Below are 15,660 nucleotides of genomic sequence, written 5' to 3' on the forward strand. Positions count from 1 at the left end.
TATAGTTCTATTATTGACCTTTATAATGCTCAGAAATTCGAATCAATTACACCGAAACAATCACTGAATATTTTTCAATGCATCGTATTATATAGTTTCTATCGGCGATGTTATAAATGCTATTATTCGAGGTATATAATGCTCACATTTAATGATTTGTTAAATCTGTGATTTATGTGAAATAACTAATTCATATTTAGTTAAAAATCAATTTGAGAAGTAAATTCTTGTTAAAAAGAATCAATTATTGTTAATCTTGTTTTATTACTTCAACTTATTACAAGTTCCTACAGTCACATAAAAATAAGACTATATTTAACGGACCTATCAGGATAATTTTTCTAAGTATATTACAGTTCGTGAGATTTGACCTTTAACAAGATATAGAATTATCTTATATAATTTCAATTTAAAAAATTTCTTTTGTTCTTCTACAATTGTGTATCACAGAAAATTGAAACCTTGTCGGTATAAATAAATTTTAAATATTAATTTAAAGTGATAAAATACAAAATAAATTAAAACGAGTTTTTTTTTTCTAAAAAGAATTCCTACTCATTCATTGTTAACTGTTTTATTAATTTTCGAAAATAAGATTCAAAACTTTGATTGGAAATTTGAGTTTAATAACTGTTTTAATTTTTAATTAATTTTATTTCAATTTAATTTTAATTTAATTTCAAACTGTATAGATTTGGGTAATTTTCTTTGCATTTAATTATAAAGCAAAATAATAATAAAAAAATTATTTACGTATCTAGAATCGCTTCAAAATAAAGAAATTATATTGCATATTTTGATATGATTACTAAACAGTGAATAAATTTGGGCTTAAAAGTATTTTACTAAATTCAGCGATAATTGAAATTTAAATTACGAAGAACTCTTTCCTATGTAACATTATACTTACTTAAAAGAACCCAAACATGAATTCGAAATAAAATACAATGTTTCATTTTATTCTGTTTTAAACAAAAACACTAAAGAGTGTGTTCTAAATTTCTATTTCTTTCTTAATTAACGTTTTTCATTTCATGTGTTACGTTTCATTATATGTTCATTAAATTATTACTCGTAGATATATGCATTAAGCAATTTATAAGCAATGAAATCATAAGACGCATTCAATGAAAATGAACATGAAATGGTTCTATGAATTTTTTAATAAAAAAAATCCTTGCATTTAACAGCGAAAAAATAATTTGTTTCTCTAATTGTAAATTACCAATTTATCGTTAAATAATACCCCCTATTTTAACGAAAGTTTAAAAATTAAAGAACATCTTTCTCTTATGTAAGTATATCGCAATTTTACAAGAAATCATTCGATCTGCCATCATAATAGAAAAACTCACTCTCCGGAAAATTCAATAATGTATATCTATATAAACTTTAAATTTTAAGATCCAATCTCAAAGGAATTTTGCAATACATTTCATGGTTGTTTTTTTATGTTTTAAGAAAGAAAAATGTATTCCTCAAATATATATCATTCACTTTATCTTCAGACAAATTTTGTCACTCTTTCATTTTTCTTAAGAACATATTCAATCATTTTAGCTAGTGTTCAGGGACTTTCTATCTTTAAAATATCTTATAATATTATAGAATACGTGGATAAAGAGTGTTTCATCTCAATAGATTATGGATCAGATTGATGTATCTTATTTTATAAGGTGAGTAAATGGTTGCTTTGAAAGCAGAGCTTTGAAATTAGTTTTATTTGAAAACAAAGTAACTTTTTGGCTTAAAACTCTTTAAAAAATACAAATGAGTATGTACGATTTTTAGCTATTCGAATTCAATGGGTATGTAATATTTTCAGTTATTCAGCACAAAATAATAACCCTGTATGGATTCATGTAGCTTTTAGGTTGCTAACATATGTATAAACAAACGTAAAGCAAAGAATATACGTTTTTTTTTCTCAAAAGGACATATGCGTCTTATCAGAGATTAACCAATAACACTACTGATGACAGTTATTTCTGCTATATATCTGAAATATCAAAATAAATGCTTTATAAGTATCTCTGAATGAAATCAATTCGATTTTCTATGAAACTGACATTATTTGTCCTTCTATCGATGTCTATTTCATAAAATGAGTACTTAATTAGTCTGAGTTATATATAAAATAATTTGATTGTTTCCATCTGAATGATTATCTCGTTACTATTTGTATAATATACATTCCTGTAATATTTAGGTTAAAAATGGCTATTATGGAAGATCTTTTGTATATTTACAGAGTGCATGTACTTTTTTCTATTCTCAAATTTATATGTTAACGGTAACGAATGCTTGGTTGTTATATAAGAGATATTTCTTATTACAAGCTATAAATCTCATTCATTAACATATTTTATTGGAAATTAATAACATAAGATAAGATATTGTATCTTGTTTCAATTAAGAACTCAAAAGAATCAATTTAAAAAAAGAAGGAGTCTTGATTCAACTTTTGTCAACAAGCAATCAAAAGAAAACCATTGGGATAATCTTTGATGAATGAAAAAAATGATGAATACAAAAGATAATGAATACAATGGTTAATTTTTTCGAACAAGAGAGGACTTTGAAATTTCAAGGGATATAAAGGAACTTTAAAAATAAAATATTCTTAATGCAGCATACATATATGCTTATTACCAAGTATAAACTATGTAATATCTACTATTTTATGGAATATCTCTCTCGAGCTTTTGTACATAGAAGTACAAACAATTTAAGTTTTTATCACTTCAAAGCAATAAAGTAAATTACTATTATAAAATTTATTCTAAAAATAATTGTGTATATATAGGAGCATAATTGTTGATTTCACCTATTACGTTTTATTTAAGAAAGCAATCAGTCCATAGAAGGCTAAAAATTTATTTCAGAAATATTTTTTCATTAATGTATCATCAAGCTTTGCATTTATTTTCTGTCTTAAATGATTTTAAATAAAATCCAGTTTATTCCATTTAGATGTTTTTCTAAAAATGACATATATTTAAGGTTAAACGTGTGTATAAATTGCTATAAAATTATATTTTTTATGCAACGAGAATTTACCAAGGAAACTATCTTTCACTTGTCTAATAGAAACAGAAGCTTTTCGACTAGTTTTCAGTAAATATCAAAAACTGCGAGCATTCATTTTATTCCAAGAAAATGACAAACTTATAAATTAATAGTATCATGCAAAAAAAGCTACACTTTATTAAATACAAAAGTACTAATAGAAAGTTCGAAGTATAAAAGAACTCAAATATGATGAAAACTCATTAAATTAGCGTGTGATTAAAATATGTTAACCATTTAGGTTCGATAAATAATAAATATTTATATGAAGCAATTAATAGCATTTTAAAAATACTCTTTTTGCTGTTGTAATACATAAAACACTAGATTAGAAGTTTTTTATGTAGTCATAATCTTCTTGTATAATTAATAAGGAAATAGATAATTACTAAAATATGAAATAAATAATTTTAAAAAATAGTTGGAAATGATATGTCATCAAATATTTCAGAAAATGGCTTTTTAGAGCTATTTTAATTGAATATATAAAGTTTAAAATGAAAGAAATGAAAGCATATGAAAACTGTGAATGTTTATTAAAGCCATGCATATGAGTCAAAAAGACTTAATTCGTGTATATCCATTTTGATTTAAATAATATAAATGTAACGAAAACTATTTCAAATTTTCATCCTTTCGAAGATTTATTGTTTTGATTAACGTAAATTTTTATAAGAATATTGAATGTAGGACAATAATTTGTATTAAACATATTGTCAACATCTCTTACATAAATTATCAATGTTAGAACTCATAAAACTTAATAATATGTGCACATTTAATATACTTTCCTAAAAAAAATTTCCTACTAACAATTCAAATGATGATAATGGCAAACAAACATATATTATTCTTACTATAGAATCGAATAAGGATACGTGATTGTGATTGTGTGTTTTGAGTTTTTACATTACATAAGCAATATGTAAAGATAAGTAATTTATCATCTAACATTTCCACGATTTATTGTTCCTGTATCGTTATTGACATTATCATACAAAGGTATAATGTAGAGTACAAAAAAGAAGAAAAAATGGAATGTTTTTCTCCGTGACTTACGTTCTAACATTTGCGTGATGAACTCCCACAGCCAACTTTTCTGATCATTCCCAGAACACGAATGGGGACAAATTGTCCCAAGACTGATGAATATGATCTATTATTTCCGTGTAACCATATTCAGGAAAGTAGATAAAGTGAATAACGTTTCAGAAGCATAGAAGAAAACAGAAGCGTTGAGAACTGTAGTTACTACATAATTCTATCCAGTTTTGGAAAGAAAATTTCCTGAGTCTCAAGTATTTAATATTTGTTTTTTTTTTCCTGTATTGAAAGTTAAAGAGCCTCAAAGTGAGAGAGAGAGAGACTAAAAGCTTAATAAATGATAGTTATTATATTTCACTTGAATATCTAAGAAATTATGGTTTTATTGGCAGGAATGCTTTATTTGCATTTTATTTCATCAACACACAAGGAACTGTAATCGGAATGGGTTGAATAATTCATATGGCTTTTAGAAAGAAATAGATATTTATCTATTGCATAAAACAAAAGGTGTGGTATATATTTTATGCATCAGATTATCGTCTACTGCTATGAAAGCTGAACACACTTTTTTCTTTCCTATGAGAATATTTATATTGAAAGGAATATTTTTTTACAAAATCATTATTAAATTCATCATAATTTTTTTAATTTCCATTGTATAAGTAATGTATTGCTATGACGTAAAAAATTATGTCTCTGTATCTAGAGTATAAAACAATAGTTTCAGTATCGCAACTTATATATTAAAGGATCCTTATTCTCTTTCAAGGTAAGATACTTCTGTTTTCTTTCTGTGTTTGTTTGTGTTTATTCATAAAATAAAACACATTTTTTTTTCTTTCAAAATCTGGATTCATCTCACGAAATTTTGTATGCATATTGCTGTATATTTTACACTATAGTATTTTACTTCAAACAGAAAAAATAATCTTTTTTATAATAATTTACAAGCCTTATTATAATTTATACCTGATCGAATTTTGATTTAGTTTCTTCAATATATTATTAAAAATTTAATTTAGTCTTCCTTCTTTCACAATGAATGATATATGTCTAATATCATTGCCATAGAAACGAAACTTCAATTCCCATTTATATTTTCATTATATTTTTGCATACTTTTCATTCTATTTAATTTATTTTGTCTTTAAAGTAGAATCCTATAGAAGATCAGATTTTACTTTTCTTTACCTCAAAAAACACCAAAGCTAAATTTTAGTAGATTTTTTTTTATTATTATTATTCACAATGTTGCAAAAGAAATATCTCTTCCAAAGACTATTTCCCAGTTTTTCCAAGACAGCAACGTATAAAAGTTTTTGTTTCAGAAAAAAAATTTGAAATATAAGGTCTGAATCCAAAGCATTGGTCCTAAGGGCACAATATCACCAAGTATGATTAAACTATCATATTACATATTTTGTATATAAAAGCAAAAATAATAACTTCATCTGATTTCAAAACCCAATATAATTTCTTTTAATTGTAAGGATGAATGATTGATTAAAGTATTTATAGTTATCATAAGTGCATAATAATTTTGGTGCATATCTTAAGACTTCAGATTTTAAAAGCTATTTCATTATTATTGATTCATACTTGCATTGTTTCTAAGATAAATTATGTATTATCATATCATTTTAGTGAAAAGTAGAGCATGATATTGAAATTATTAGTTTGAATTTTCTTTTCATATTTCTAATTTCTCTCAATTTTTCCCCTCAACAAAATTTGTGAATGCATATTTAAGATATTTTACTTTATAAAAATATCTATTTGTGGGTAATAAATATAGATACACCAAATTTGCTACTATGTAATTTCTTTCATATTACTTTGCTGCTATTTTAGAAAAAAAAAGTTAGATAATCAATATCATTCTCCTTGTTTTAAGGACATGTCGTCTCAATATTTCTAATAAGAAAATAATTAATTTCAAGTACTTTAAAAAATGGTTTTAAAACTAAAATTTTATTAATTAGAGGGAAACAAATCTTTGAAATATTTGATAAGAAAATAAAAAAATATTCTTTTAAATCTTTGGCTATCCAAATAAAAAAATTATGCACAAAATGGAATAATGCTCTGATTCAGTAAATCTAAATAATTCCTAAAAATTCCCATAAAATGAATTGATAAATATTAAATAAATAAAAAGCGAAAAGCAAAACTTTAAAAAATGCTGAATATAGAAAAAATGCGCAAAAAGTAATAGTGCGGAAGTAATTCCAAGAAAACTTTACTGAAGAAGACAGAAAACTATTAACTGGAAAAACAAGAAAGAGAGACAGAAAAAAAAAAGATCATAAAAGAAAACAATTAAACAAAAATTTTTTCACAGACTTGCTTTGTCTGGAGACACCTAAATCTTCGAAATCTGTAAAGAAATGTCTGGCTTTCAATGTAATCATTCGCGCATCAATATAGCTTTAAAATATTTTTTGTCTTCGTCTATGTTTATAGTTCAAACAACAAGAAACTTGGCATTTTTATTCCTAATTATAAAATATATTTTGAAAATATGAAAAAAATGCCCTACGTGTTTCATGTGAATTTTTTTATATCTTTAATAATTAAAAAAATGATTATAATTTTTTAGAATGATAAAAAAATTCTTGTTAAGTCATGTATTTTTAAACTCAAATATTTAACAATTATCGCTTGATATTAATAAAAAAATATTTCAAATAATTGATTAAAAAAAAAAGAAAATATTTATCTTTGCAGAAATTATTTCAATAATACTAAAAAGAAAATTCGTAATTTTGCCATTATTTGATGAAAAGAAAATAAGACAATTACGAAGGTCAATATACTCAGTGCCTTTTAAAACCAACAAAATGCAGTTTAAGCATATTGTTTCATGTTCACATATAAACCATAAAACTACAAAAAAAAAATTAGGCATTAAAAAAAAACTCTATTGATTGAACAGTTGTTATCTTGGATTCATGAAAGAGAATTTAATTTATTAATGTCTCTTCGAAAAGATGTCAATTTTTTAATATATGTTTTAGGATGCCCAGAATCTTTCTATATTATTAACTATTTGCACTCGGATGTCTCCTTTCAAGTACTATTCAAGATGGTACATAATTTTGATGTTTTATTTATTTATTTATAAGTTTGATATTTAAAAATCCCTACAGAATGGTAAGATGATAAAAATTAATATTTGACAAAAATTCAACTTAAAACGATTATACATATATTTAATTTTCGGAAAAAGAAATAAGTCCTTATAGTAGGTTAATAATTAAGCATCGAATTACTTTTCCGAGTGAAAAGGATTTTAAAGGGTTAAGGAATTCTTCTTTTAATCTAAATTTTAACACAGAAATTTCATTTTCAATATAGTATGAAATAGGAAGAAAATATTTCATTTTTTTTTCTTAAAAAAATTAATTTTATATCTTACCCAAGCCTATCTTCCATCTAAAATTCAATACTTACTTGCCCAGCTGAGTTGGAAAAAAAATGTCAAAAAAAAAAAAAAAAACTATAACTTTCCGTAAGAAATATCTGGGCACGAAATCTGAGGAGAGCTTTCAAATTTCACTTCACTTAAAATCTAGGGTAAACAATAAAGAAATGGGAAATACAGTAGTAGGTTCCCTGTGCTTTTAGGGGCATTTTCTTTTTATGCCTTTAAAAAGGATTCCTTTACTGTAATGGCTATTGATGTATTTATCCTTTAAAAATATTAGCCATTAAAAGAAAATATAACATTAACTGCATTCTAAACTCAATGAATTTTCTTCCATCACAAACCATTTTATCTAATGTTATTAGAGAATTCAATAAAAACTTGCTTTTTAAAATCTTTTTTTCAATATTAAAATGAGGAATAAGGCATATTAGTATTATTCTCTTGGTACTAAATTAAATATTTTTATGACAAAAATTATTTTAGATTATATGAACCAAATACAATTTCTCATGTTAGAATTAAAAAATATATATATTGATAAACGATATTGATATTGCTATCAAAGTTATAATTGCTAATCCAGATTTTCAACTAAAAACTGTGTATTTCTTCTACATTTAAAAAAATCATTGATTTCTTTTAAACATATTTTTATAACTGCGGATTAAAGTATTTTCAACTTTTTTTAATAAAAATTCTGAAGATTTAGTTTTACTAGAAAATTTTAATAGCAGTCTTTTCACAAAATTTTGATTTGCAGATTAATTTAAATGAATATGATTGTTACTTTTTAAAAAGAGGAAAATAAATTTCAGTTTCAAAACTGAACAAACAAAGTGCATTTACAGAAACTTTGAATCTATAAATATTATAATCATCTGTCCATGAAATTAAGGCTATGTAAATGATTTTATAATTTAATTAAAACGCCATTTCTAAAAATTAATGTCCCTTATAAAAAAAATTTTTAAGAAGAAATATTCCTTTCAAAACTATTATATATTTTTTATCACAATACAAGATCGTTAATGATGACATAAAGAAGTTACTGAAATCTCTTTAATGTGTTTTTCTGAAATTAAGAAGATTAATATTTATTTCCCTTAAGATATTAAGGTTATTTAATGTTCGAAAAAAATTTGCTTTTGGAATTATTCATTGCTTTTGTTATCCTTAAAAAAATAAAGATGATGTCATTATGTACCCTTTCGAATATTCTCCTTTGACTAGATATTCTAGAATAATCTTCCAGCCACTTTTTCCATAAATGCAATTTTTATGAGTTTGTAAATAAAATTTAACTTTATCCTTTAATATGGTATGCTAATTACAGTTTCACATTTAAAGGTCCATTCTACATAGAGAAATAAATCCTTAATTTTTTGAAAATTAATTGATAAAATGTTTCTTATATATGTTTGCTAACTTCAAGTTAAAAAATTCCATTTATTGTGAGAGTTCATTTTTCGTTTTAAATGAAGGAAAAGCTTTATTCGAAATCTCTTAATACGATGGAAAAACTGCAGTGCATTAAGATAAATTTTATTTTTAGTTTAATGGTATAATATCTCTCGGTACATTCCTGTTTCTCATTTCTTTATTCAAATTTAAGAAGTTTACTCCTTTTCCATGGCGAATCTAAGCAAAAAATGGAATTCAAGATAATTTAAAAACAGAGCTAAATAATCCAATATAAACAAGAGAAATTTAAAGTAAAATTTACAAGAATACAGTTTCTTTTTTCAGTTGCGCAGGATTTGGTGTTTTTATGAAAAAAGCACTTTTCTCTCGAATAACAAAGTGAGGTATATATTTTTTTAAAACTGTATTCATTACATAATAGCTTTCTGAATTTTTCTAATAATTGACGAACCAGGAAGAAATGAAACCAAGTAAAGCGATATTATTAAAAAAAACCATTAAAGTAAGAAGACAAGACAATGAAAACTTTTTGAGAAATATTTCTGAAAATGAATATCGTCTTGATTTATTTTAATATATTGACAGGCACGTTATTTTGTTACGGAAAAAAAGAGCAAGATTAAAGTAACACAAAATAACAAGAATTAATATTTGCATAGAAAATCAATGCAGTTTTGCAATAACTATTATTGAAAATTGTATATTGGCACTGCTTATACATTATAAAAGATAATTCAAAATTCAGCTTACAATATATTAGGGGAGACATAAAATACAAATGCAAGCCAAATCGAATGGGAATGAATAATTTCAATCAGCTCACATTAATTGATGAATTTTTTTTATTATTTAGGATTATGTTTCCTTCATAGTGGCAATGGATAATTTAGTAATGAATACATTCGAAAAATTTTGACATTTGTGAACATTAACGGCGGAGAAAAAAATTCTATCAGCGAGTTCGGTATGTCCACCATTCTTAAAATATTGCAGGCTGTTTGTAGGAATTTTGAACTTTTACTGAATTATAGTCAACTATCAAGCAGCTAAATCTTCATAAAAGGATGAACAGGGAAAAGCTGACAATTCGTTACATCGGAGACGGACAATTATCAAAAAACGATATTTATTTTTTTCAGATTTCAACTATCCTTCTTGTTCATAGATTTTATTTTAGATTTCAACATAGAATATCTTTCAAATAAAGCTATTCTATGTGCGATCAGTTATAGGAGAGACAAGATGGAACGAATTTCTACTTTTCAGTCAGTTGAAGAGTCAAATGGCTGATGTGAAATTCTAGACAAAGTACTGAGAAGAATTCTGTCTATATAATCAAATTAGGATAATGGATTGCATTTCCTACGGAATCATGCTTAAAATTAGTAACCACTATTTATGTTAATAGTTTGTTAATTGAATCTTAAATAATCCTGAATATTTCATAAATATAGTTGCTGCTAATTCGTTCATTCTTGAATAATTAATATCTATTCATCTTTATAGACAATCGTTTTTTATAATATATATTTGTCTTTAAATATATTTTAATCTTTACAAAATGTGCCCATATTTTTTTTTAAAAAAAAAAGGAAACTGAAACATAATTTTCTCAAGGAAGATCATCGATAAAAATCATTTTTTAATATTGCATTCAAAAAAGACAATAATAGCGATAAGACCACTGCATAAGCATATCAGAGCGGCAAACTCTGTCTAATTCCTCTATAAGAAAGTCTTAAAAATCTCAGTAGCAAGCTGTAGCAATATCCTAAATTAATGTTCAAAGGAATAGCTGTTCTAGAACATGGGCGTATAATTTTGATCACCGATGGATATTGATCGAAATCTATTCATAGTAAAAGAAAAGGAATTTATTTCCAGCCCCACCCGATCTCTCTTCTGTTCGTAAGGATATGTGGACTGAACCTACGAAGAACCTTCCCTAATATACATATAGTATATAGATTTAGATAGTGATAGAGATAGAGATGTATCAGGTAGGTTGAAATTTTGAAATCTATTGTAGATACCGTTGTGGTAACATACAGAAAATAATATCTATTTCAGGTAATCTTTCTTATTTAAATTGAAATTCAACTTAAGGGGTGATAAAATATATCGCGTCCTTACATCCTTTAGTTATAGGCATAGGAACTTAGAGCATGTTAGTTATAGGAAGAGATTGATGTTTCATTATATATATGATGAGAAAATAAAAAAAAATAAAAATTCAAGAAAAATTTATTTTAAAATGGATCTTTATGTGTGTAATCCAGACTCATTAACGATATAAATAAAAACTAGAATCGAGATAATGATCCAATCTTTTTTAACTGGATTAAATATATTGAGGTCAACTGCTAAAGGACTTATTCGATTTTAGGAAAACAAATTACAGAAAAGTATAGTTTTTTAAAAATAATTCTGAAAGAATATCTTGCTTTTAAATTTATTAGCTCAGTAGTATTCTTCATTCAGTTTTCAAAGAATTAGTCATTTTCACGTTCTTAAGAAAATTAAGGATCAGGAGTATTTTTTTACTATCTCCATCGCATAGCAATCATAATATTGATGAAAGCATAAAATAAATCAGTATATTCGTAAGAATTACCTCCTTGCTCTCTGTGTATATATGTGTGTGTGTGTGTAATGATATTTTAATATCTAATTTAATCCAAAATAATTTCCTAAATTTTTGCATAATTTGGCCCATGCATAATTTTTGCATAATTTGCACCATTCGGGTTCATTCTAAAGTGTTTTCTTGTTTCTTGATTCCATTCCAATGTTGAAGCTGTGTAAAAATGATGCGCCATTAGTTCCACGTGTCAAGTGAAAATGATCCCTTCGGTGCCCTTATCCAAGGTCAACACGAGTATTGAAATGACACGTGGCCGGAAATCCCAGGTTATATAAGACTAGTGATCATTTGTTTCGACCCTTCCTTACTTCTGCTTTTGTTTCGCGTTGTTGTGGACGTGCCTTTTCCGCGTCTCTGCTTGTAAATGATTTGCCTTCCCGGGATATATTAAAATGAATTTAAAAATGTAAAAATGTCTCTTCAATGTCTTCAAACCTGCCTTCTGCTCACAAGAAATAATGCTTATATATATATATATATATATATATATATATATATATATATATATATATATATATATATATATATAATTGCAATAACACAACAGGTAAATAAATCCATTATAAAAATGTAAAAGTAATGTCTGAAGGGAATAATTTTTTTCTGTGTTTTTGAAAGGCGTTGAATAATAATTATAATGCAAGACTTTTTAAGTTTTTTTCTATAACTAAAACTGTTAGTACGGATTACTTAATCCCTCTATATTAAGCCTAGCAACGCACATATTTTATAAATGTTTTCAGGGGTGAATACTGCTTTGTATTTCGAAAATATTTTTCATCGTACGTACTCATTCATTTATTTCTCGAAGTTTATTGCTCATATTGAAAATGTAATTCCTTTTCATGAATTACTATATTGCATCGCACCGTCACTGTGATTCTGCTGATAAGCTGATTTTTAGAATCTTTCAAAGTGAAATCCAAATTCTTCTCCCCAATGCGAAAAATTCAGCTAAGAAATAGTCTTACTTTTCTACTTATTTGGTCAATAAGATATGAGGACCCTTTTAATCATATTTAGGGTCACATATTGTATTTGCAATAGCCTCCTATCTGATGCATATACTAATTAGCATTTGAGCGAAAGAATACAACTATATGTCAAATACTGAAAGAGATATCATATAAGCTCTAAAATGGTATTGCATTCTAAGTATCTTTGTAATGTGACTAGAACTTGAACAAAGGCAAAAGAAAATAAATTCTATCGTTGCGTTTATACAATCTATTAAGAAAAGATAGAGGAGATGGTATCGGTAATCAAAAAAAAAAAAAAAAAAACTTTGCAGATATTCGTGTTTATCAGTTCAAAATGTTGGTTCATGGATTACTTGAAAATTGATACATAATAATTTTAATCTTTAAAAATTGTAGAGCATTAAAATTTTTTTGTTTAAATAGCGACATTCTAAAGAAAAACCAATTTCCATATTGGATAAAAAATTCTTAAAATATAAAACAGCATAATATAAAGCAAAAGATAAATTTATATTTATCATTTCATTTCTGTCTTGATAAAGTCCATTAGACTAGGATATTTATCAGAAAAAAAAATTAATTTTTTAATGCAAAATTAAAGCAAATCTATTTTATGAATTGTGAGATTAAAATAAAAAATAAATAATGATGTTATAACCACTGCTATTCTGCTATTACACAGAAGCAGGATAGTACTTCTTTATAATAATTATGTTTGCTTTTGTAACGCAGTGCACTGATACTTCTTTGCAAAGCATTATAAGTAAAACATATTAATTTTTAAAGAAAGCATAGTAAAAGTATTCTCAAGATTATGCAGAAGGATCTTGAAATGAATTTATCTTAAATAATAATTACCATAACTAAAATTCCATAAATAACGACAATGTAATATTTTCAATAATGTAGGGATGTATTTATATACAAAAAGCAATTGTGCATTTATTGAGCAAATTAGGTATCAAAAATGATGATTTGTTTGGTATTCTATTCGGAAGTTTCAATAATATTTCAAGGAGCAGATGGGTGCAATATATATATATATATATATATATATATATATATATATATATATATATATATTACAAACTTGGCGACCATTTGGCCAAAATAGATTATACCCAAAACATCGAGAATTTTCCCGATCCGTCCAGTAGGAACGGAGATACGCCTCGAACGTTCCTGATTGGTTGAGAGGCTTCTAACCCAGCCTCCTAAGACCTATAAAAGGCGCTGCAGCTGCCGGGGAGTAGACGGTGAATTGAGTCGTGGACCAGTGGAGTCGAAGAGTAGTCGAAAGCGACGGTGAAGAACTGGTCTTCCAGGGATAAGCGGAACAGCGACGGAGTCAAGCTAGTGCTGAACTAAGCTGTGCGCTACTGCGCTGTGCAATAGAGAATCTTGTTATATGCTGCTGTTGTTGCTGCACATCTCGGCTGAAGATAATCGTCTTTTGTGCTGTATATAGTTGTCGTCTTTGTGCTGTCCTGTGTGTCTTCGTGTAAATAAACGTCGTTGTTTTATTTTCTACTGTCGCCTGCTGATTGAGTGTTCTCCACACCATATAACTTCCACTATCCAAACGAACCCCCGGAAAATTCCGTAACAATATATATATATATATATATATATATATATATATATATATATATATATATATATATATATATATATATATATATATATAAGCCGGTTGTTTTTATACTGACAGCATTTCAAATACTAGAGAAACAATGAAGCCCAATTATTCAAAAGTTAAAAAATTTAATAGTTTTCAAAAGGAATTAAATAACGTTGATTTTGTTTTCTCAGATAGTAGAAAAAAATTTAGATATCGCTAAAAATTTATAAGCATTGAATTATTCAAAAAAGAAAAGCAAAAATAGAAATACTTATGTAGTAGAAGCAACATTATTATGTATATGCTACGGCCAAAGCCCGAAGTTCGGCCAGTTCGCGAACTGGCCGATTACGGGCTTTGGCCGTAACATATATAAAATTGAAGAATCTCAATGAAAAGGCGTTGAATTAAGATAACCAATTTTCAGAAAAATACTGTTGACTTTGACATACTGTTGTTGAAATGAAATACTGTTCACTTTTTTATTTGTGCGAGATGTTTATAATAGAGACAATTGGTAATTTTTTTTTTGTATAATTTAATGAACTGAATAATAAAATTTGTTTTTTTTTTAAATTGTAAGTCTTAAAAAATTATTTACAATGTATGGAATAAAATACAAATATGTTAATTAATTCTTTCTAAGTTTTTATATTACTCTGAACCTATATACTGATACCCTTCTGAACTTGTATACTTATTCTTTGAATAAAGATGTATTTTGTTAATAATTTTCGAAACTTGTTTTTATAATTTTTCTAGAAAATATTTACAGTTTCAACAAATATCCAATGCATAATTTATTATCTGAGTAAGTAAATACATGTAGGTAATTTTTTTCTTCAATATGTTAAAAAGACTGATCTTGTTCTGTATCATCTTTTTTTCACATATCTTTTTCAAAAATCATATTTCTATACAGTTAGAATATTTTAAAGCATGCAACACAGATAGAAACTGTTTGGCAAACTTAACAGATTAAAAATTCGAAAAAAGTACTAAAAATAAATCAACTTCTTCAGTAAAATATGCTTTTGAAGAAATATATATATTTTTTTTATGTAGCTTTTGGAGAAAGAGTTTTACTAGTTAAATTATGACAGTCGTTCCCTTGACTTACAAATGAATAATCTTATTAGCATACCCATCTCATCCATTTTCGTTCGAGAAAAAATATCTTTCTGGGGCGTTTGGACGTTTTTCCACTAATTTTCTAAAAATAAGAGATAAGTTTCTTCAGCGTCTTTCAAAGTTGCTTCAGTTGAAATTTTTCTTCTCGTTGATAAGTTTTAACGAGAAAAATTCTTCACCAAAAATATTTCATTTCTCATTTCGCTGCCTCCAGAAACTATACCAGGCCTTTTTTTTTATTTTGTGAACTAAGTTCTTTTTATTATATTTAAAAGTAATTAATAATGTATATTTACTGCTTCTTTAGAATATGAAC

Source organism: Argiope bruennichi, chromosome 1, assembly GCF_947563725.1.
Source record: "Argiope bruennichi chromosome 1, qqArgBrue1.1, whole genome shotgun sequence".
Classification (NCBI taxonomy): domain Eukaryota; kingdom Metazoa; phylum Arthropoda; class Arachnida; order Araneae; family Araneidae; genus Argiope; species Argiope bruennichi.